This window comes from Lepisosteus oculatus, chromosome 3 (assembly GCF_040954835.1).
Source record: "Lepisosteus oculatus isolate fLepOcu1 chromosome 3, fLepOcu1.hap2, whole genome shotgun sequence".
Lineage (NCBI taxonomy): Eukaryota > Metazoa > Chordata > Actinopteri > Semionotiformes > Lepisosteidae > Lepisosteus > Lepisosteus oculatus.
In genome coordinates this window covers 64,446,725-64,469,730 of record NC_090698.1, presented here as the reverse complement: position 1 = coordinate 64,469,730, position 23,006 = coordinate 64,446,725, and the positions used below count along the sequence as shown (strand labels likewise).

The 23,006-nt window shown below is 38.6% G+C and overlaps 1 long non-coding RNA gene across 2 annotated transcripts in view; it reads right to left on the bottom strand.

The window, feature by feature from the left end:
- Positions 1–23,006, bottom strand: part of LOC107079222 (uncharacterized) — a 107,605-nt gene that overhangs the window by 74,454 nt on the left and 10,145 nt on the right. For both annotated transcript variants that reach the window (XR_011189103.1, XR_011189104.1), the window contains exons 2-4: positions 18,914–18,983; positions 12,505–12,539; positions 8,593–8,709 (exon numbers count right to left, since the gene is read on the bottom strand). This is a non-coding gene — a long non-coding RNA (uncharacterized lncRNA). The remainder of the gene's footprint in view (positions 1–8,592; positions 8,710–12,504; positions 12,540–18,913; positions 18,984–23,006) is intronic.

Below are 23,006 nucleotides of genomic sequence, written 5' to 3'. Positions count from 1 at the left end.
AGATGGGTTCTCAAAGAACTGCTAATAATAATAATAATAACTGACATCTGCCAATGAGAGGGATGTGTCTTTTGGAAAAGTAGGTTTGTGTAATTCAACTCTTTATTTAAACCTCAGACTCAGGAATAAGCTCAAACACAGAGCTGAAAGCTGGATCCAGTCTAACATTTTAATCAAACTTGCCATGACTCCCACCTAGAGTCTGCTACCAATGAGAAAAACATTCAAATCTTTGCCAAGTGTCACTTACACTTAAGGTAGGTAAACACAAGAGTATGACCTTTATGGCAAATTATTTTGTCAGCGAACATTGCACAGTAGGGCAAAATGCATTGTCTGGATTATTACAGGCCTGTTATAGGTTGGCTGTGCCTTGCTATGATTAAGAGTGGAGAGTCATGAGAGAAAACTGAGTAGAGAATTTCATAATGATAGAAAATGACATGGCTTTGATCTCCTTTGCTTTCTTAAGCGATGTGAACCAAACTCTCAGTAAACACCTCTCTCAACAAACAAGAGTTTCTGTAGATCAGGGTTCAAGCTCAGAAAATGCTTAGATTGTTTGAATCAACTTACATCTGCAAGTAGACAGCAGAATCCCTGTCTTTTGCAACATCCGCAACAGGAAAAGGAAACACACAAGAAAGTGCATGAGTAAAAATAAATCATCATTGTGACACCATGACACACACAATAACGTAAATCTGACACACATAACACCCAAAATGGCAAGAAAGGCATACAGTTTTTTTACAGCAAACCCTGAGACACTGCGTCTACCAGGATGAATTAATTTCCAAGTCTAAACCCACGTCTGTGGTGAAAACCTCAGCAATTCAGAACCATTCAGACCAAATGCTGGCAGCCAGTAATATACAACAATTTGGTTATTAAAAGGCAGAGTGATGTTAGATCCTTACACAACAACAGAGAAAATGAAATACTGTAATTCCAAGTCAGTTCAAACCAATGAAATATTTTTTTCTTTAAAGTGAATGAAAATCGTTATATCAAGAATCAGTGGTATCTTGGAGCAGGGGTTAACATTACATTCTCACACCACTTGGACACTGGCTTCAGTTCCAGGCCTGGGGTGCTATCTGCATTAAGTTGTATGAACAAGTCTCCCCTTGTTTGGCATGAGACCTCCAGGGTGGGTGCTCTGGTTTCCTCCCACAATCCAAAGATGTACCAGTAGGTTAACTGGCTTCTGGGAAAAGAGGGCCTGGTGTGATTGTGTGCGTGTCTGTGTTTGTGTGTGTCGGTCTTGTGATGGATTGGTATCTCTTCCAGGGTGTACCCTGCCTTGTACCCATTGTCAACTGGGATAGGCTCCAACTCCCCTGTTACCCTGCTTATTGGAATAAGCGGTTAAAAAAATGGATGGATATCAAGAATCAGATTGACGTCTTTCAGAAGCGGAAGTGGAAAAAATACTTTAGCACTGTTTACAGTGAAATCTAACACTGAATCATTAGGTTTCTGGTGGACATGAAAGCAACAGACAACAACATTTATGTATCCTGGATTGCAGTATGAATTAGAGTGTTTGGGATCACACGCATGCACTTTTCTTAATTTGATGCTTCGTCACTGAATAATTCATAATATTCAATGTATAATGGCACTGTTGTGTATTCACTTTTGTTCAATGTGGTGAAATTAAATTAGAATTCATGTTTTACATCTATGGTCAGATATGGTCAGAATAATAAGGAAATGGACAAAACATACTGTACACACAGTACACAGTTTTTCTCAGAATTTCTTCTACTTTTTTATCAGGAACACTTCCACTGTGAACTGTCCTTTTTGTGTTGTAAACTTGCTTGAGATAAATCTTTTTTCCGGCACATTAACGTATGTTAATGTTGACAATTGCTTAAATAGTACTTTTCTATGTGCAGTAACTGTTACAGCAGAGCAGTCATTATTATATATAGTCGTGATTCTTTGTTTAACAGTCTCCTAAGTAGCTTTGGATAATGAAATTTGGATAATGAAAAGTGAAAAGGTCTCTTGAATTGCTGCAGTACAGTACATTCCCGGTTTCAAATCTTGTGAATAAGTTATCAATTTAGTTAGCAATTACATCACCTTATCTACAGTGACTATATAGCAGTATAGAGGTACAGTGCCTTGCGAAAGTATTCGGCCCCCTTGAACTTTTCAACCTTTTGCCACATTTCAGGCTTCAAACATAAAGATATAAATTTTTTATTTTATGTGAAGAATCACCAACAAGTGGGACACAATTGTGAAGTGGAACGAAATCTATTGGATTTTTGAAACTTTTTTAACTAATAAAAAAATGAAAAGTGGGGCGTGCAAAATTATTCGGCCCCCTTGCGTTAATACTTTGTAGAGCCACCTTTTGCTGCGATTACAGCTGCAAGTCGCTTGGGGTATGTCTCTATCAGTTTTGCACATCGAGAGACTGAAATTCTTGCCCATTCTTCCTTGCAAAACAGCTCGAGCTCAGTGAGGTTGGATGGAGAGCGTTTGTGAACAGCAGTTTTCAGCTCTTTCCACAGATTCTCGATTGGATTCAGGTCTGGACTTTGACTTGGCCATTCAAACACCTGGATACGTTTATTTGTGAACCATTCCTTTGTAGATTTTGCTGTATGTTTGGGATCATTGTCTTGTTGGAAGATAAATCTCCGTCCCAGTTTCAGGTCTTTTGCAGACTCCAACAGGTTTTCATCCAGAATGGTCCTGTATTTGGCTGCATCCATCTACCCCTCAATTTAAACCATCTTCCCTGTCCCTGCTGAAGAAAAGCAGGCCCAAATCATGATGCTGCCACCACCATGTTTGACAGTGGGGATGGTGTGTTGAGGGTGATGAGCTGTGTTGCTTTTACGCCAAACATATCGTTTTGCATTGTGGCCAAAAAGTTCGATTTTGGTTTCATCTGACCAGAGCACCTTCTTCCACATGTTTGGGGTGTCTCCCAGGTGGCTTGTGGCAAACTTTAGACAAGACTTTTTATGGATATCTTTGAGAAATGGCTTTCTTCTTGCCACTCTTCCATAAAGGCCAGATTTGTGCAGTGTAAGACTGATTGTTGTCCTATGGACAGACTCTCCCACCTCAGCTGTAGTTCTCTGCAGTTCATCCAGAGTGATCATGGGCCTCTTGGCTGCATCTCTGATCAGTCTTCTCCTTGTCTGAGCTGAAAGTTTAGAGGGACGGCCAGGTCTTGGTAGATTTGCAGTGGTCTGATACTCCTTCCATTTCAAGATGATCGCTTGCACAGTGCTCCTTGGGATGTTTGAAGCTTGGGAAATCTTTTTGTATCCAAATCCGGCTTTAAACTTCTCCACAACAGTATTACGGACCTGCCTGGTGTGTTCCTTGGTCTTCATGATGCTCTCTGCGCTTTCAACAGAACCTTGAGACTATCACAGAGCAGGTGCATTTATACAGAGACTTGATTACACACAGGTGGATTCTATTTATCACCATCAGTCATTTAGGACAACATTGGATCATTCAAAGATCCTCGCTGAACTTCTGGAGTGAGTTTGCTGCACTGAAAGTAAAGGGGCCGAATAATTTTGCACGCCCCACTTTTCATTTTTTTATTAGTTAAAAAAGTTTCAAAAATCCAATAGATTTCGTTCCACTTCACAATTGTGTCCCACTTGTTGGTGATTCTTCACATAAAATAAAAAATTTATATCTTTATGTTTGAAGCCTGAAATGTGGCAAAAGGTTGAAAAGTTCAAGGGGGCCGAATACTTTCGCAAGGCACTGTATATAGGTATAGAGAATACCTACAGTGCGCAATTAAAAAATTAATTAAAATTAAAATTAAATTAATTGTATATGGAACTTTATTGAAAATATAAAAAATAAATGTCTGTTTAATATATCTACTGGTATCCATTACTGATATGTTTAACATATTGCATGTTATGTTAACATGATCTGTCTTTTCTAAATCTCAGTTGCCTCTCCCTTAGACTGCTGTTACCATTTAGATAATCCTATTGCTTATCTTTAATAAAAATCTCTATTGCTTTATATGTAATAGAGGTCAGATGTGCTGGTTTATAATTGCCTGGTTCACATTTGTCGCAGATCTTTACATTTGCTGTTTTTCATTGGGTGAGCTCTGCTCTTAACTCTGCAAATACTGTTGTAAATGGTCTCTCATTTCTTTCAGTGTCTTTTTCTTACTGTTCAGATATACTACAAATCCACTTTCTAGAAACCAAGTTCTGGTGCCTCTTGTCTCTCCTTTCTTAATAATAACAATGTTATATCAATATATAATATAATAACAAACAATAATAATTGTTATTTATTTTGTTGTTATGTTACCAATTTTCACTTGTGTTAGCTTTTATGAGGAAATGAAACCTTAAAAACACAAACAGGGGCATATTCATCAAAGATGAATGAACAGAGTCAAATATGTCATTCTACACAACGTCCTGTTTCTAATAGATTTGTTGTGCCGAGTTGGCAAATATATACTAAAGAATGCAGAAGGAAATTCATTAGCATTATCTGTGACAATATTTGAAGACTGGTGGCTTTCCCTTTTTCCTAGAAGCTGAAGACCACAGGCAATGGGACTTCCCCTAGACAATAGTTTGTCCTATGTAGGCATGAATATTTAAATACTATTGGTCTGAAAGCCTACAACAATAATCAATTTACAAGGTGACATTCCTAGAAATGTATAGGTCTTTTACACAAGAGGTGTTGCTTTCAATGTGAACAGTGTTCTCATATTGACTCCTGCTTGAGAAATATTCAGTTGAATTGGCACAGATGATATATGTTGTACTTTAACCTAATGACGAACAACAAATCAAAACCTGCCTGCCATGAAAACAAGTGCTTGGGAGCCAAATACAATTCAAATATAAAACCTTTCACACATTTAAAGACTTTAAAGAATCCTTTCCACTGCAGCAGCTTTATTTACATATATATATTATTTTGAAGATCATATTTGACTACTCAGTGCTATGATGTGGCAAGCAGATGATTAAAGCCATGTCTTGCTAATAATCCAAGAGCTTGAGCCCAGTGAAAGGCTCAAAGAGAAGACGAAAGCTGATGGCGATTGCTGAAGCAGATTGGAGAGTGTCACAAAGTGGTCTTTCAGGACCCTATGCAGACAACACAATCCGGGGGGAGTAAAGAAAACACAGGGAAAAAGGCATGCAAGGGGCTGGAAGGCAAACAGGGGGGCATGTCCACGGTGCGCTGGTGTTCGGGGGAGGTGTGGCCGAGGCAAACAGTCCGGGGGAGTCCGAGGCAAATCCAGGAGTGTAGCAAATGTCCAAGACCGGGTACTCCATCCTGACAGACAAACAGAGTTAAAAGCTGGAGGGGGATCCGGTGGAGGGTCGGGGGAATAAAAGGGGGTAACGAGACCAGACGCTCCCTAATCCCAGACTCAGAAGGACAGGATGCCGTGATGAAGCCTGTGCCGTCGAGTCTCTCCCGGACTCATGGGTAGGCGTCCATCTTCCAAAGCTGATCCCTGATAGACAGCAACGTTTGGCTTATAAAGCACGGGGGGCTGGAACCAGAGGCAGGTGCGGGAGATGAGTATAAAACAAGGAAGGGCTGGAGCGTCCTTAAGAGGAGGGGTTTACGATCATGACAGAGAGCGGCGGCTGATGGAGATTGACGAAATGAGAGGCAAGAGCAGATGGGCTGATCGTTGGATGTTGGCAAGGGTGACTGCGCTGTCTCGCAGGGTTATCAGACTCATCTAAGTTTCATCTAAGTGGCACTGGTAGAGTACTTGGCTGAACAGATTCAAGACAGACGGAGACATTCTCGGGCAGGATTCAGGCTGAGTGCTCTCCTGAAATATGTTCTAGTTATGACAGAGCACAGGATCGGGGCAGATCGGGGTTTAAATATCCCACGCTTATGGAATACGTGCCCATTAATAAGCAGGAGATGGTTGGGAGAATCGGCTGGAGAAAGTACTCACAGCCCCAGGAGACTGGGAGAAAAATATCCAGTCATTTCACAAAGTTGGGTTGTATGGCATAGAGGCAAGAAGGAGTTCATTACTTATCACAAGCATATTAAATTACCCATGGAGATTGCAAAAAAGCATTCATTTGATATTGCTAACATGTGGCAAAAGGTTTTGTGGTCAGACAAGACAAAATTGAAATGTATTTGTAAAAAACACAAAGTCTTACGGTACTTCTGCACAGACCCAACACAGCACATTGCATTACCTAGTTGACACCATTCCTACTGTCAAGCATAGCAGTGGTACTGTAGCATTATGTTATGTGGCTGTTTCTCATCAGCAGGGTCTGTGTAACAAACAGTTCTTTCCGGACCCTATGCGGAAGACACAATCCGAAGTAGTGAGGAAACATGGGGGAAAAGTCATGCAGGAATACGGGGATGAAAACAGGGGGGCGTGTCCAAAGTGCGCTGTGCACGGGTGTGGCCGAGGCAAACAATCCAAAGGTAATCAGTCCATAGGCGAATTCCAAAAACACAAGCAGAAGTCCATGGCCAGGTGATCCATCCAAAACTAAAGATTTAAATCAGGAACCGGGTTGGAACCGGCAAGGGGAACAGGAACAGGCATAGAAACTTAAAAACATAACGGAGCCAGGTGCAACCAGGTCCCGTGCCCGCACAATATGGAAATCAGATGCAGATTAACGTCAGCGGATTAACATCAGCGCCTGGCTATTAAGGGAAGCTGGAAGGAGGCTAGAACAAGGAACACGTACAGGGAATAAGGCAAACAAGGAAGAGCCGAAGCACCCTTTAGGGGGGAGGGACTACAATTGTGACAGACTGGAAAGATTGACAAGATCTGGAAACCCACTTTAGTCTGTTAAAGTCCTAGAACTGAAATGGAATTTTGCACAATAATGACACAAAAGCCAAAGCTAAACTGGAATGGTTTAACAACAGGAAAGTGTATGACCTCGAGTAAGCCACTTTGCAGGCTAGACCTAATAACTGCTGCCCATCAGTGATCCACAACCAATTTAACAAAACTTGAGCATGTCTGCAAAGAAGAATGTTTGCACAGAAGAATGGACAAAGCATCCCAGTCTGCAAAGCTGTTAGAGACTTATCTAAAAAGTCTTTGAACAATAATTGTCACCAAAACTACATCCAACACGGTATAACTCAGGGGGTTGTTTACTTGTGCAATCAACACATTTTAGTTTTTGATTTCCCATTGCATTCTTTCTTTTGCTGACATTTAACTTCTTTTGCCCATATGAGTGTTGACTTTTGAACTTTTGAATAAGCTCGGTTTTAATAAGAATAAATCATTTTAAATAATGTGCATATTTGTAATTCAACAAAATGGAATATTGTTGGATGGGGATGGATTCTTTTGCAATGTACTGCACCAAATTCTAGCATGAATTGCTATGTATAGTGACCATCAGATTTATTTATCCATTGATGAAATAAGAACAAAAAATGTAATGTAGCAGAATGAGTTACGGACTGGATAGTGTGTCTTGATTGAAAAAGTTCAAATGTTATGCATTAAAAGCTTAATATCATTGAATAGAACAAAGTCATACTTGAAATATATAATTAAATAAATTCCAGAGTTCAAGATGCTTACATTTATACTGTAAATGTCTACTGTAAGTATTGATTTGAATAAAAGTAAGCAAAAACAAACAGTAGTTAGAACCTCATAGCACTCTAAAGGAGGCATCTAGAAAGTGCAGTCCCTGTCAGAGGAGGATTCACTAATATAGCAACTACAAGGGGCATGAAAAATGTGACCCTTTTTGCAACAAATATGACTTTGGGCTGTGCAGTGCTATTAACTATACTGTATAATCCCTTTAGAATCATTTAGGCAATAAATGTAACTTTTTAAAAATATTTTATGTTATCTGATATTACAGGAGGATTTTTCCTCCTATTCAATGTAATATGAATACATCTGAAGGGCACTGTATATAGTCAATAAGTCATATAAAGCCAATGAAGTATATCAAACTCTTTATTGTATGTCTTTATCACATAATATCATAAGACATCATCGAAGAAAAGAAAATCATTAATTCCCAAGTAGGCACAAAAAACCCATAGAGGCACCAATAACACTTTAGATTAGGAGACGCAAATTGCCATTCTAAATGAAAATTGGTGTATTAATAGAGTGACATAAATGTGATGATAACCTTCTGATTAATTGTTGGTTGATTGATCGGATATTAATAGCAAAACTTGAATTCTGACCATAGCCTGAAAGATACCCAATATGATTTAGGGTTTGGAATACTTTTCATACTGCAGTTTTGTAGCAACCTAGTAGAATGTGTGTGTAGCATGGAATGAATGAGAAGCGCAGGTGATGCAGGTCACAGAACACAAGTCAATAAATGTGTATAACATCATTAATAATGTATTAATCAATTAATTACAGACAGTTACAACAGATACTTAAATTGTGGCTTGGGTGCAGTCCAAAAGTGTTCTGCTCTGATCAGGAGTGCATCAGAATCCTGTTGAATCACCCTTGAAAATGAAGCGTTATGTGCCTCCCACTACCCATTATGAGTTAGTACTGTAGATCCTGCCAGTTTGGCATTTACTTACAAAGTATGGCATCTTTCAGCCCTGCGTTGTAAATCCCCCACTGATTCTTGACAATTCTCCAAATTTGTTTCCTTGGTATGTTCACATTTGAGTCTGGACATTGGCAAGGCTTTATTTCTGAAAACAATAATAGGAATAAATAGATCTGTTGCTCTTTTCTGCCCAAATGAAACTCACATAGGCAGCTCATAGTGCATAATGCTCAAACGTCTTTTTTAAGAAAAGAACACAAACTTAGGCGATAACAAAATAACTTTATAAACCTGTCCTGTTTCATTGAAGGAAGATCTTTGTGGTCTTTTTCCTTAGACAATGTTTCAAAGATTACTTGTAAATGGACGATTTACATGACACCATAACACATTAAGAATAAAATGTTAAAATTCTCAAATGTAAAAAAGTAATTTCAAAGAAAACCTATTAAGATTAAAAACAGGATCTGGAGTGCATTACATACACACACAATAATATATTTCTTGATTTTTGGTGTTTTCCACAAAAGTTAAACTGGTGGAGTACGTGACGTTTGTTGCTATGCTTTTAATTATCTTGGTATTTTCCACTATGGCTTCTATCATTACAAATGCTAAATAAGGGAAAGTTTTAACTTTAATCTTTAGGGAAGTTCTCAGTTCTTATTTAGGGAGTGTACAACAATGTTTCTTTGATCATTGATTCCATTACTAAATTATGAAGGGGTTTAACCAGGGCCAGAGGACAGAGTTTACAATGAGGAAAGTGCTGAGGTCATATAGTTGCAGATCAGCATCTTGGCATGTTTTCATTTTGACGAGAGGCAAATTTGGTATAACATGGGCATAAACAGAATAAAATATCTTTTCATTTTTTAAAATCACTGATAGACTGTTTCTCATCTGGTTTCTACTCTTAGGTTTAAGAGTTAAGCTTGAAGAAGCTTGTGGTTCACAAGCTTTAGGTTGATTGGGCCAGTTTGAAAATATGCACTGAAGGATCACTGATCTTGGGGTTGATGGCAGAGGCTGTGATTTTGTAATAGAAGATGCTGCAACAAGCCCAAAGTAACCCAAAATGATTTGTGCCGAGGCCATCTTTGTTTAACCCGGTACAGAAGTTGTGAGGGACCCTGTAGTGGATATCCACTAGCTGTTGCTTGTCAGCAAATGGATGGAATGGTAGACTGAGAAAAATTAAGTGACTAGTAAGAATAAGGAGACTCATAGGGCTAATTGGCAGAATTGAGCTCAAAGTACTAGAAGTAAATGCCCTGACCCAACTGGTCATTTTGCTACAACTGAATGAATAAAAATGTTTTTGGAGCCCCCAAAACAAAAGCTATAACGATGGACTTGGGAGCTAGTAGGGGTCCAGTATATTCATCATGGGCCACACGTGAAATCCGGGTGAGGTGGGGGAGAGACAAAGTTGGGGTTGATACCATACTCAATTGGAGGCCAGACGAACATTTTCCAACATTGCCTGTACTGTGATCAGACCACAGGCAGTGGCAGAGTTGAAGGCTGTGACACTGCTGCCGGCTGACACCGTGCTCTCACACATGTGAGGTGGAGTGAGCACTGGCGATGGACGTAGGAGACTGGGGTAATAGGAGAGATGAAACACCGCAGATAGGAGTTCCGGTTCTAGAGTATGGGACAGGGGTGAGATTGAAGTGTTGCTTGTTTGAGAGTTGAGGTAGTAGGTTATGATTGGAGATGATGGGGTAGAAACTAAACATGGAGCACAGGCAATACATGGGAATGGTGGAGGATGAAAGGTCAAGTCCAGCATAGCTAAGTGGAAAAAATGTCTGTATCAAGAGCAAAATGCTGAGGGCAAGAAAAGTTGCATGCAAGGGTGCTCAAGAGGCAAAATATGTATGCTTAAGAGAGAGGAAGTGGGCAACATTAGATACTTGACCTCCTCCCAAACTTTGCTTTACAAATTCCATTGGAGAACTTACAAATTTAAGATTTGAGAACTATTATCACTGCAACAATAGGAAAGAGAACTGGTTGAAAGATATCACTAACATATACAGAGCCTTCAGAAAGTATTTTTCAGCTTTTCAGTGGTAAGGACTGGGGCACTTTTCAGGATGAAGGGGACAATGAATAGATGCAAATACAGGCAGAGATCAGTACTGTCACATTCCCCCAAAAGAATCCCCAAAAGTCGTGCGGCTGCAGTTTTGTAGCAACCGAGCAGAACGTGTGTGTAGCATGGAATGAATGAGAAGCGCGTGTGACACAGACTTGATCTTGAGGGAATGCAGGTCACAGAACACAAGTCAGTGAACAGCTGGCAGCAGTAGCGGGACTAGCCAACTTACAGTAGGTTTGGAGCTCTGTAGTGGGTCACGGAAGATGCTGCAGCAACCTAGAAGAGTAACCTGACAGGAAAATAGGAAAAGAGCTACCTTTTGCTGAATGTTTCTAGACAGAATGGATGAGATCATATTCCAATTGGAATACCCTAAAGAAGAAATATGAGCTATGTATGCAGCTAGAAGCTTTGGGAAGGGAAAGAGCTGAGGGCCCGTACTGATCCAGTTAGACACCAACTGAACTCATCATATTAGTAGCCTAGGCAATGGGCCCTAGAGAGAGCATGAGTTATAAATGAGAATGCCAGGTCTGACACTGTGTTTCCAGGGACAACTAAAAGATTGATTGGGCAGAGGGGAGAGATGAGATAATGGATATAGGCTGGGGACCAGAAAGAGGGAGAAAAAAGGGATAAGGAAGGAGGGCAGAGCGAGTGGGATTATGTAGAGAGAAGGGAAGGTAAACGGGGAGACAAAGCTGTCATAGTTGTTTTAAGTTTTAATAAGGTTTGACGATATCAAGTGAGCTAAAAGAAAAATACAGACACACTGTGGTAGCAAAAACATTTGTTTTCAGTGGAAGGTTCTGGCTGAAGTGCTGAGAAAGTGACTCTTGTCCTTGCATATAGGACATATACTGTATAGAAGATGAATGTGATAAATGTAAGGTGCCAGCAATGCAGAGTGAGACACGTCCATCTGTGACAAAGCAAAACACCAAGTGCTAGAAAACATGCAAATAGGGCCATATTCGTTGCGGGGGGTGGTTATAGTACATTTGCTTAAAGAAAACCTCTCTAAGATTATTGTACTCTTCTATGTATAGTAATATATATTCGATGTGACACTTGGTGGGTTTCTTTATTTAGAATGACTGTTACCTTTACTGTATGTATTTTACTTTCTTGTAAGGATATTCTGCTGGGACCTTCAAGGCATAAACACTGATAGAATGTGCTGGAGGCATGAATTAAAAATTAGAGGTCTTGTAGTTCATTTTTCAATAAAATGAAGAAATAATATACTGATGTTCAAAAGAAACATAAAACTGAGATCAAAGAGATTTTATCATATATTTTAAACAGATCATAATCACTGGACGTTAATAGTTTTTAAGCAAGAAATAAAACTCCCTGTCAAAATGAAAATATTATGTGTGGAAAATAAATTAAAACAGTCTTGGGAACTCTGATCGGTAGATATGATTAGCCTATGGACAGACTGCTTTGGGTACGCCATTCTTGCAGCTGAGGAAGATCATGGTGGCATTGGTGAATTAGTCTCAAATATGTTCAACTGGAGGCAAGAGAAAATGCTGGCCATGGCAAGATTTGAACATTGTAGTCATTGTCATTGCTGTGCCATTGTAAACCTAGCACTGTGTGGTCTTGCACTGACCTGCTGGAAAATCTACATTTCTGGACTGGCTTGCAGGCACAGAAAAACTGTTGGCTCAGTGACTTAGTGAATATATCACTGAGTACTAAGGTTGCCCTCCATTAGCACCAGAGTTGCTCTTGTGTTAAAGGAGATTCCTCCCCACATCATCATGCTTTTACCACCCTAGCAGTTGGCTTGAATAATACACCAGTCAGCACAGTACTCACCACAGAGTCTCCACACATGTTGTCTTCCATCAGGCCTGTCAAAGGCAAAATGGCATTCATCAGTGAATAAAACACTTTACTACTGTCTATACTGCCACTTCAGACATCTTCCAATGTTCTCTGGCCCACAGAAGATGGTGATTTCATCTCTCAGCTGTCAACGTTATCCCTGAACAGCATCTAAGCATACAAATTATTTTCGTGCAGATGGCGAGTAAGACTCATTTTGCTGATGCTTGGATTTTTTTTTCCCTGGAATTCTATGTACTGTAGCCTCTGGATTCTGAAAACTGATACATCACGGATAGATCACTTGCACAGATATTCAGGCATTCAATCATGTCAGTAGCAACTAGGTAATATTCAGTAAATACGTGAATGGTTTTGCTGTTCTTGTAGTAAAGTAGTTAAAATAATGTATTTCCGAATGCAATTTATAAACATTCTGAATATTATAAGTTTAACTCATATTAGAAACCAAACAGACAAGAAGAGGTTAATTTCATGCAGGAAAGTACTTCTGTTCTGTTGCAGCTCACTGATTATGCAGTGTCTCCACTCTCACCTCTTTAAATATCAAACACACAGCACCTGGTATTTTTATTGAATCACATGACTTGAGCTCAGCATTTTTTACCCCCAAGAACTACTACTCATAATTAAAATAAAAACATTTCTATTCACCATTATTCATGTAAATAATATTATACATGTTCCTTGTTAGAAGTACTGACTTGTATTGCTGGGATTTTGAACTCACCATGGCATACGCCATTCTACATACAATTGTTATCATAAAATAAAAAGATTACAAAAATAACCAAAATAAAGATGGGAAACTGCCCTTGTCCATCAGGAAAACAGAAGTTAATTGATCCAAGGATTCCATCCAGTCATAGAAGCTTGGGTATTCAACAATGTGGTTGGGTACTGTAGCTTATTGTACAGTGTACTCCAACAACTCTTTGGCTAGAGAATCACTTCCTGGTCTAGGTTTTGAATGTATTTCCATGTGGTTTCCACTACATTGTGTTTCACTGTTTAGCATAACATTGTTGAAATACAAATTTCAATTACAAAAGAAAACACATAACTGAGACAAAATCCTTTTGTAGAAATTCCATTCTGTCTGGTGTCAAATGAAATAACATACGGTTTTGAGGCTATGGCATGTCCTTTGATTAGAGATGTAGGTGTGAAGACTGTCTGAAGTGCCACAATTACTGAAACCTGAGAGGGAACAATTTCAAAACTAATTACAAACTTCAAGCAGGCTCCTCAGTTTCATGTGTTGTAAAACTTTTTTATGAGTGAACATGCTGGCAAACAACTGGACTTACACATATTGCGCTATACACTTGGTGACTGAGAGCACAAACTGTACACCTTCACAATTGCTTCCAAAGTGTGCAGAACCACCCCAAGGGCACTGTCAGACAATCATCATTATGTCAGGGAAAGGAAAAAAATATATATTTTATGGGCTATACCAACAACATTGAACCATTTTTTGAAACAGAAAAGTAAGGCCACTTCCAGAGGTCAGATTCAAACACGAATGAGATCCATGAAGAATCAATGTAATAAAGTTGTCACGAAGCATTCTTTCAGGACCCTATGCAGACAACACAATCAGGGGAGGAGTGAGGAAAACACGAGGAAAAAAGCATGTGAAAGGGCTGGAAGCAAAACAGGGGGCGTGTTCATGGTGCGCTGGTGTTCGGGGGAGGTGTGGCCGAGGCAAACAGTCCAAGGGAGTCCGAGGCAAATGCATGAGTAGAAATAGTCCAAGACCAGGTAATCCATCCTGATGAAGACGAACAAAGTTAAAAGCCGGAGCGGGATCTGGCGGAGGGATGGGGGAATAAAAGGGGGGTCACAGGACCAGATGCTCCCTAATCCCGGACTCAGAAGGTCAGGATGCCGTGATGAAGCCTGTGCCGTCGAGTCGCTCCTGGACTTGTGGATAGGCGGGCTTCTGGGCGTCCATCTTCCAAATCTGAGTCCAGACTGGGGGGAACGTCTGGCTTTTATAGCACAGGGGGCTGGAACCGGAGGCAGGTGCGGGAAATGAGTATAAAACAATGAAGGGCTGGAGCGTCCTTCAGAGGAGGGGCTTACGAACGTGACAAAAGTCTGTACTGTAAGGTGAGGTCATACCTTTAATTGATACTGTAACCTCCTTTTTAGAACTAATTTAAATAAGAGGCGCTCAAACAACAAGAGTAACATCTAATTCTAAATAAAATGTAAATAAAATTGCTTACATATGGTTGAGATTTGATGACAATGCTACTGAGCTATAAAACAGAAGAATAAATCTACTGTATATCATATTTAATGTTTGGTGACTTTTGCTGGTGCATGTATAAAATAAAAGGAACAAGTAAAGGTTTATTCCATGCTAAAAAGAGAAGAAAGGAAACAACGTTTTGGCTGTGGAGCCTTCTTCTGGTGTGAAACGTTGTGTTTCCTTTCTTCTCTCTTCAGCATGGAATAACCCGTTACTTGTTCCTATGGAGCCTACGCATGCTGACGCAGCTCCCTACTTGAACTACTGTATAAAATAAAATACTTACAAATAATAAATAAAACTATTGTAGCCTTTTTTAGAAAAGTTAAAAGACCAGTTTTAAAACTACTTATCAGTTTTAAAACTGATTTTATTTATATACTGTATACATATTTGTTCAGGACTGTATGTATATTTAAAATGAAGTGATATTACACATAGTTTGCTATCTAGAGATCATTTTTTAATTCAGGGTAATTTTTTACAAGAAGAATATAATCCTGGATTCTGGCTGTAAGCACCAGAAAGACAAAAAAGCTTGTTTTTAGAAGACTTACATTTTACCAATCAATACACAAAACCATGCCATTTTATATGTCAGACAGAATGAATAACTCAGGACTATGTAATTTGTTTATACTATTACTTTGATCATTAAATAAATATTAAATCCACTATCATCTACAGTTTACTCCTCCTGTGGGCACAACACTGGCAAGCAGTGTTGCTGATTTATTGAAGGGCTTAAACACCACAACAGAATATGCCAGTTTACTAAATACCCTAATTTTAGAATGAAGCAAATTGAAAGTTCTGGTAATTAGTTCTGGTAATTAGCATTTGTATTTTGAGAAGCTTGAAAATTAAAGAGAAGCATTTAAGAAAAAAAGTTTACTTTTAGTAACTCATACTGTACTTAGATTACATTGATTTTTTTATATAACAAAAAGTAACTAACCCTATAAAAACGTGGTGAAAGAATTTGAAAACTGTGAGAAATCTTTACAAATGTGAGGTATATCTAAATGGGGGCAGATGCAGATTTCTCTGCAGAACATTTGTAAAACAAAGAAATCCCGAGGAAAACCTTATCTCATGAGGCAATGCAACTCTATAACATGTGAAATAAAATAAGGAAGCAAGCAAAGTTTGGATTTATTCTGTAGCTAAAGAACTTCCGTCACTTCACTAGGAATGTGTCTGTGGTCCTTTCAGAGTGTTTCCTAACCAAGAGGGAGGAGTTGCAGAAGGTGAAGGTCAATATTGCTAGAAATGTTGTTATAAAATGGTGCCCACATACTGTATGTACAGTGAACTGATAGGATTGTTTTTTCTGGTGTGTTTGTAAAAGAATGTCACTCGCTGTTACTATCTGTGTGCAATCACCATCAGCAGCATTAAAATGCAGCACTATAGTTTTTAAAGAAGTGATCTCTGAACAGGCATGATGAATGGGAAAGCATCTGAAGGAGAAGATGGGGCTGGTTGAGCTGTGGAAAATATTGTGAAATACTGCTCGAAATGAGTTGTTAGAAATGTTATACTGGTCTCAGACATTCACAAATGCTAAAAACAGAGATTAAAATTGATACTGTGAAAACAATGGTCTGTACATTCTGCTTCTTCTCTTCCTTTGTTCTTCCATTTTATGAAAACGTCCTGTTCCAGGCGGCTTCCTTTAAACAGGTAATCTAAACTGGCAATACAGCTGGATCATGAAAGATCTTGGCTACAGACAGGCCAGCTGTACAAACCATACAGGAACTGCAGTTCATGCAATCAAAATAAGGTCCATTCATTCCGATGTGGTATAATGTCTGTATTTCTGTCTTATTACATTAATTAATCAATACATTTCTATATTTTCCTTCAGAATAACAGTGAAAACATAGCTTCATTTAGTGTTACTTCCCTTTCAAATTTTAACTAAACCTTGATTAATTTCCTTGCAATAAATACAGTATACTGTATGAACTAAATATTAAGAGATTATGATTTGAGATACTGTAACACATACTGTCCTTCTGCTTATATTATTTTAATTTCCTTTGTTATTTTTAATTAACGTGTTATCATGACACCTGAAACTCAAGTCAGTATATTTGTTTGCTTTTAATTATTTCACTAATTACATATTTTGAGACCTGTCTCCATATTTCATTACCTGATTATTATCATAAGTACCCTATCACACTTCAAATTTTAAAAGTTATGTGTAAACAGGGGAGGTACCACTGGGCACGTTGTAATGCAATCCCAGCCCTGATCCTAGACACCCAACAAAACAACAAAAAAATTAGACATTACCAAAGTAAGTATTTGTCTTAAAGCTGCAGAAACTTCTGAAGTTAACACAAAATCTTTAATGTAATATCTAGATCAACTGATTTTGAGTGTTTTTTTAGCTTTGAATATACCTTTAATTTTGGACTTTAATTAAAATGAGCATTTTTAAATATACTCTATTTATAAAGAGTAAAAGGATGCAGGAGGATGGTTATTTAGAGGGTTAGACTGTACTGAAGCAATTAAATGACTTGTGAGAGAAAAAATAAGGAGTACTGCACATAGACAGATAGCAAGAACAAGTGTTCTTGGGTTCCAAAACAGTAGTTAGAGAAACTGGAAACTTACTGATTTAAGTGCCTTATCCCCTTATCTACCCTGAGAAACATAGCTTTAGCTGCTACAATCTTGCATTCTGTAGCTATCTCCTACAGCAGCTCCAACAAGTTGTAAAGCTTGTAGGTTTGGAGACAGTTATACAGGATAATATCTTTCCAGGTGATGCTTGGGTGAACACCAGTCTCTGAAGCAAGTGCTATAAATAAAAGTGAAGATTCCATATTCCAATGTCATGAGAGTAATTTTAAACACTACTCGGAATAAGACTAAAATTATTTTATTTCTCTTAAAAGTATGAGCATACCCATGAAGTCATATTGAAAAACTAGCCAGGTCTGGAAGGTTTTACCATAAGAGAGTACTATTGTATTCATTTCTATGGATGAACCTTCCAGGTAATATCAAGCTTTGGAAAAAAGGTAAGGTATTTCCGCAGACAAAATTATAACTATGACAGTTCTAGAAGCTTACCCACGAAGGAAATTATTTAAGTTAGTGATGTCAAGTATGAGACACACTCTAACAGCTGCTAAATCAGCACTAAATGGAATTTTTCTTGTCATGATTCCATGCTTAATCTGACTTGGGCTTGTTAATATACAGTATATTTTATGATATAGGACAATAAGTTGATGCAGCTTTGTGTAGTATTAAGGGTGTGCTGTGGGATCCTGATTTCTTGTTGTTGTAAAAGAGACACAGGTCTAATGCATGTGCCACTATCTTTGCTACTTGTGGCCAGTATGTGGCTTGGAGGAGACGAATGGCGGTCAGATAATATCACCCTGCATATCACCATATCACCCTGCAACTCAAAACTGGCACCCCACTGAAGTTAAGCAGGTGTGAGCCTGGTCAGTACCTGGATGGGAGACCTCCTTGGAAAAACTAAGGTTGCTGCTGGAAGAGGTGTTAGTGGGGCCAGCAGGGGGCGCTCACCCTGCTGTCCATGTGGGTCCTAATGCCCCAGTATAGTGGTGGGAACACTGTACTGTAAACAGGCGCCATCCTTCGGATGAGACGTAAAACCGAGGTCCTGATTCTCTGTGGTCATTAAAAATCCCAAGGCGTTTCTCGAAAAGAGTAGGGGTGTAACCCTGGCGTCCTGGCCAAATTTCCCATTGGCTCTTACCAATCATGGCCTCCTAATAATCCCCATCTATGAATTGGCTTCATTACTCTGCTCTCCTCCCCACTGATAGCTGATGTGGGGTGAGCATTCTGGCGCACTATGGCTGCTGTCGCATCATCCAGGTGGATGCTGCAGATTGGTGGTGGTGGAGGGGAGTCCCCATTACCTGTAAAGCGCTTTGAGTGGATTGTCCAGAAAAGCGCTAAGTGTTAGCAATTATTATTATTATTATTATTATTATTATTATTATAATGAGGTGGGAGAACCACAAGAGTGGCAATTGTAAGTTTGAGACACATCTATAAAGATGTGCTAGAAAAGACATGTGCAGCACGCTGCTCGGCCGGCGAAATATTTACATGTAAAAGCAGAAGTCCAAGATCACAGTTTGAGCTCCTCCTGAACCTCTGTTCAACCACTTCATTTCATCTGGTTGAAAAGGACATAAGTCTGATTTTAGAAGGAGAAAAGGCATTTCATGAGTTTATTGTGTGCTGTGAGCTCTTGCACTTCTCAGTTGCTATATATTCTGCAGTGCAGGATGTATTTTGCGCACTGCTCTGCCATTGTTCCTGTTTAGATTGTTGTTTGACAATATTCCTGGAAAAAAATAGTTAATTGAATGCCTTCTCCAAATGAATAGTGCATCAAGATATCTGCATATCACTGTAAAATCTGTAAAATGAAAAGCAATGCACAAGACCAATTTTTTCATTCTAAACTTCATGGCAGTGTTTTGGTGCATGTTTTATAGGTAGGTAGATGACATTCGTACTAAGGCATATCCACCCATCCATTTTCTAACTTTTAATATGTAGGAAAATTTTAGTAGCAACTGGATTTTCTTACTGTTTAAACCCCATCCATCCATATTCTAACCACTTCATCCAATTCAGGGTCCCGGGAGAGTTGGAGCCGATCCCAGCAAGCAACAGGTGCAAGGCGAGACACACCCAGGACAGGATGCCAGATTGCTGGGCACAAGCAGACATGCACACACTCACACTCAAATCAGGATCAGTTTTCACAGAAGCCAATTAACCTACCAGTATGTCTTTGGACTGTGGGAGAAAACTCACACGAACATGCTTATTTATACCTTAAAGGTAGAGCAAACAACACACACATGTAAAGGCATTTCTACAGTATATACTGTATTTTATGCTAAATGTTTACATACTGTACCATAGTAAAGGATTAATTGTCAATGGGAAAGGGTGTTGTGAAAATGAAATTCCAAATTAAAACTGCAATGTCTAACAACTAGAATTACTGTACTAACTTTTAACTTTGGCTAAGTTTGAGTGTGAGAAACTTGCTGGGAAAGGAATCTTACTATCAGTTAATGCACAAACCTTGTTCGTATACTATACACCATTACTTTTCCCTTTGCAGTATTGTTTACAAATAGCTGTTAAGATGACCTGTGAAAATCTGTCTTCGAGTTCACACACAAAAATGTAAGGTACAATTACTCGAGCCGAGCAGTGACTCAGAATCAGACCTTTCTGTTTTCTCTCAACTTTTTATTGTTCATTGATACAGTACGTGACCTTTTCGACCACAAGACGTCCTGTATGACATTAAGATGTATGTATACTTTGTGAAAATACAACTTCAGACGGAATTTTTTTTTCTCAGCCTTGTCTGGGAAGCACTTTTCATTGGAAACTTCCAGCCCCTGCCACATCCTCCTCTGAAGCTGATCTGGTAAAGATAAACAGTCGTCTGCACCTTGCTTCCCTTCCTGTATGCTGCGTATACTGTATTTTCACTTACTTGAGACTTAGAAGGCAGCTCTCAAACGTTAAGCATGGTTCAATATGCTATAAGCCCAAATTTGAGCATGTGCTTTTATTTAAAAAAATCTTCTTTGATTCATGTTTATCATTATTTACAGGAAATCCCACTCATTTGTTGGGGGTAGGGGGGTGTTTTGAAAAGTTCTTGAGATGTACTTGTATGCCATCTTGGACTTGGGTGGAGAGTTGTGTATGTTGGTAACTATCAAAAAGATTTGATTCTTAAGATAGGTTTAGTACAAAACAATAAATTAAATTAACTTAGTGAAGTGCTAATAACCTTCCATTTGATATTTGCTGTTTGCTCATACATTGGGGCTTAAACGGTTAATGTACGTTTATAGGCCTCTGATGGCATGACAACTAGGGCTTTCGAAGGCAGTGGTAATTATAATGGTGGGCTCAGGGGAAAGTAATTAGTATGAAACATTAAGGTAAAATCAATTGATACAAATTAAGACAATTATCCATGTAATGCTAATACCTGTACCCACTCAGTTCCTCATTGTTGTCTTCAAGAAGCCTTAGCAGAAGCCATTTTAATGGATGAGTTAGTTACCATGGCAAATAATTATCTAAAGAGAAATGGGAAAAATAGAGAATAACACTCGGCACAGGCAAACACAGATGACATACATCACTACTTTATCCTCACTCTTTCATTCAGTTCTTCTTGTACAGCGGCGCTGTAGAGTTGTTTATCATGGAAATAAGGTATGGGAATGCAGGCTGAGAATGGTTTGTCAGACCCATTAAATTTTCAGGTGCTCTATACTTCCACCACATTGATTGCCTGATGGGGATTACTGTTTTAGTAGAAAAAGGATTCCCAGTCCAATTAATCTTGTTAGTGAGAGTTTGACACGATAGATTGGAATCTGTTTGTACTTGTCAGAAGCCCTGAATTGCTCTGTTGATTTCCAACCCTCTTGGCTGATATTCCAGAATAGCTCTGTTTATTAAAAATGTATTATGTATACTGTGCATTCAAAGAAATCTGTGTGAAATTTGCAGCAATGTGTGTTTCAGAGGCAGAGGGGGGGGTCAATTCAGAAAAATATATAAAAAATCATATTGTCTGTTCTCAAATGTTTGGAACTTTATAAAAAAAATTAAGAACACTAAAATAATGCACTATTGCAATCTAGGCATCTGAATGAGAATACAATCCTTTATATTGCGGCTTTAAGACTTTCAATAAACAAGCTTAACTCCCATTGTTCATGATGAGCCAACACTACTCAAATATTTTTTTTTACAGTTGGCATTATTAAGCTGCAGAGCAGCAGACTGGAAACAATACTTAGTACCCATTTGAAGTGTAGGGTTACAAACTAGCATTGTAATCTGTGGGGTATAGATACTGTATGTCAGGAAATGTTTTTGTTTTATATTAATTTGCCAAAATACTTCTAACACTTTTCCTTCAGGCTTCTCTTTCCAAGCCATTGTAATCAAACTAATGTTTGCCAGGTCATTTTTCCTGCATCAAGAGTTTGGTCTTATACAGTAATTCAATTTATAGATCTTCCATTGCCCGAACAGTAAATCTAATTTTTGCTTAAGCTATAGTAAAGGAGGTTACTCAAGAACTGCGCTAATCGGAAAAGAGATAACAATCTTACTCAGAATCATAGATTTAGACATTGTGGTTAAAAATCTCCCACAGGTTTTTGTCTTCCTTCCTTCACTTAATTGCAGTCAGGAGAACAGACAGCAGGCTATGTTTTGTGGTAAACTGTGTACTTTCAGAAGAAGGTATTAAAATGCTTGTGTCATGAAAATGGAACAAAGCCCTATCACCTGTATAATGTCAGTAAAACATCTCTAAAATGCGAATAATCTCATGTTTTCTTACATTTCAGTATTCATAAGAGAGCTGTAATGTTCGTGCTACTAACACCTACTGTACTTCCCAGGCACTAGTAATTTAATGAGACTGGCACATCAAGTTTCTATACAAGATTCTTATCACTTCACTACTCGTAGGATGATGAGGCAGTCTAGGCTTTGTGAGTTTTTGTTTCCTGCTAGTTATTCTTTCTTACGTCAGATCTGATACATGGCAGAACACTGGTATTTTCTACCGTAAATGATGATAGTTCTGAACTGCTGTATGTCCACATTGCTCCATAATGCAAACTACTATTTCCATTTTGGAGCACGGCATTTATAAATAGCACTAGCATTTTCTAAAGAACTTTGCTGTCAGTTGATATAATCTGTAGTTTATATTTTGAGGTATGTATAAACTCCAAGCTTGTCAAAACTAAGTGGGATCAGAGGACATGCATGGAAACTTCAGGGCAGTGCATTTGAAACTAAGTACAGGAGGCACACTGTTATGAGAAAGATTTGTGGGAGTCTGGAACAAACTCCCAAGACATGTTGTTGAAGCTGATATCCTGGCTGTGTTCAAGAAACAAGCAGATCTGATCTTTTGAAACTTTTTTTTTCTACTAAAACCTTCTAAAAACCCTATACTGTAAGTCATTGTAGATGGGCCAAATGGCACCCTCTCTTTGGCAAACTTTTTTCATGTTCTTGTGTTGTTGGTTATGGTGCTTAAACAAAACCTGATATTTTATCTTTTTATTCACAAGTTCTTACATTCCTTCAGTCTCATTTAAAATATTGGACTTCTTTGGTT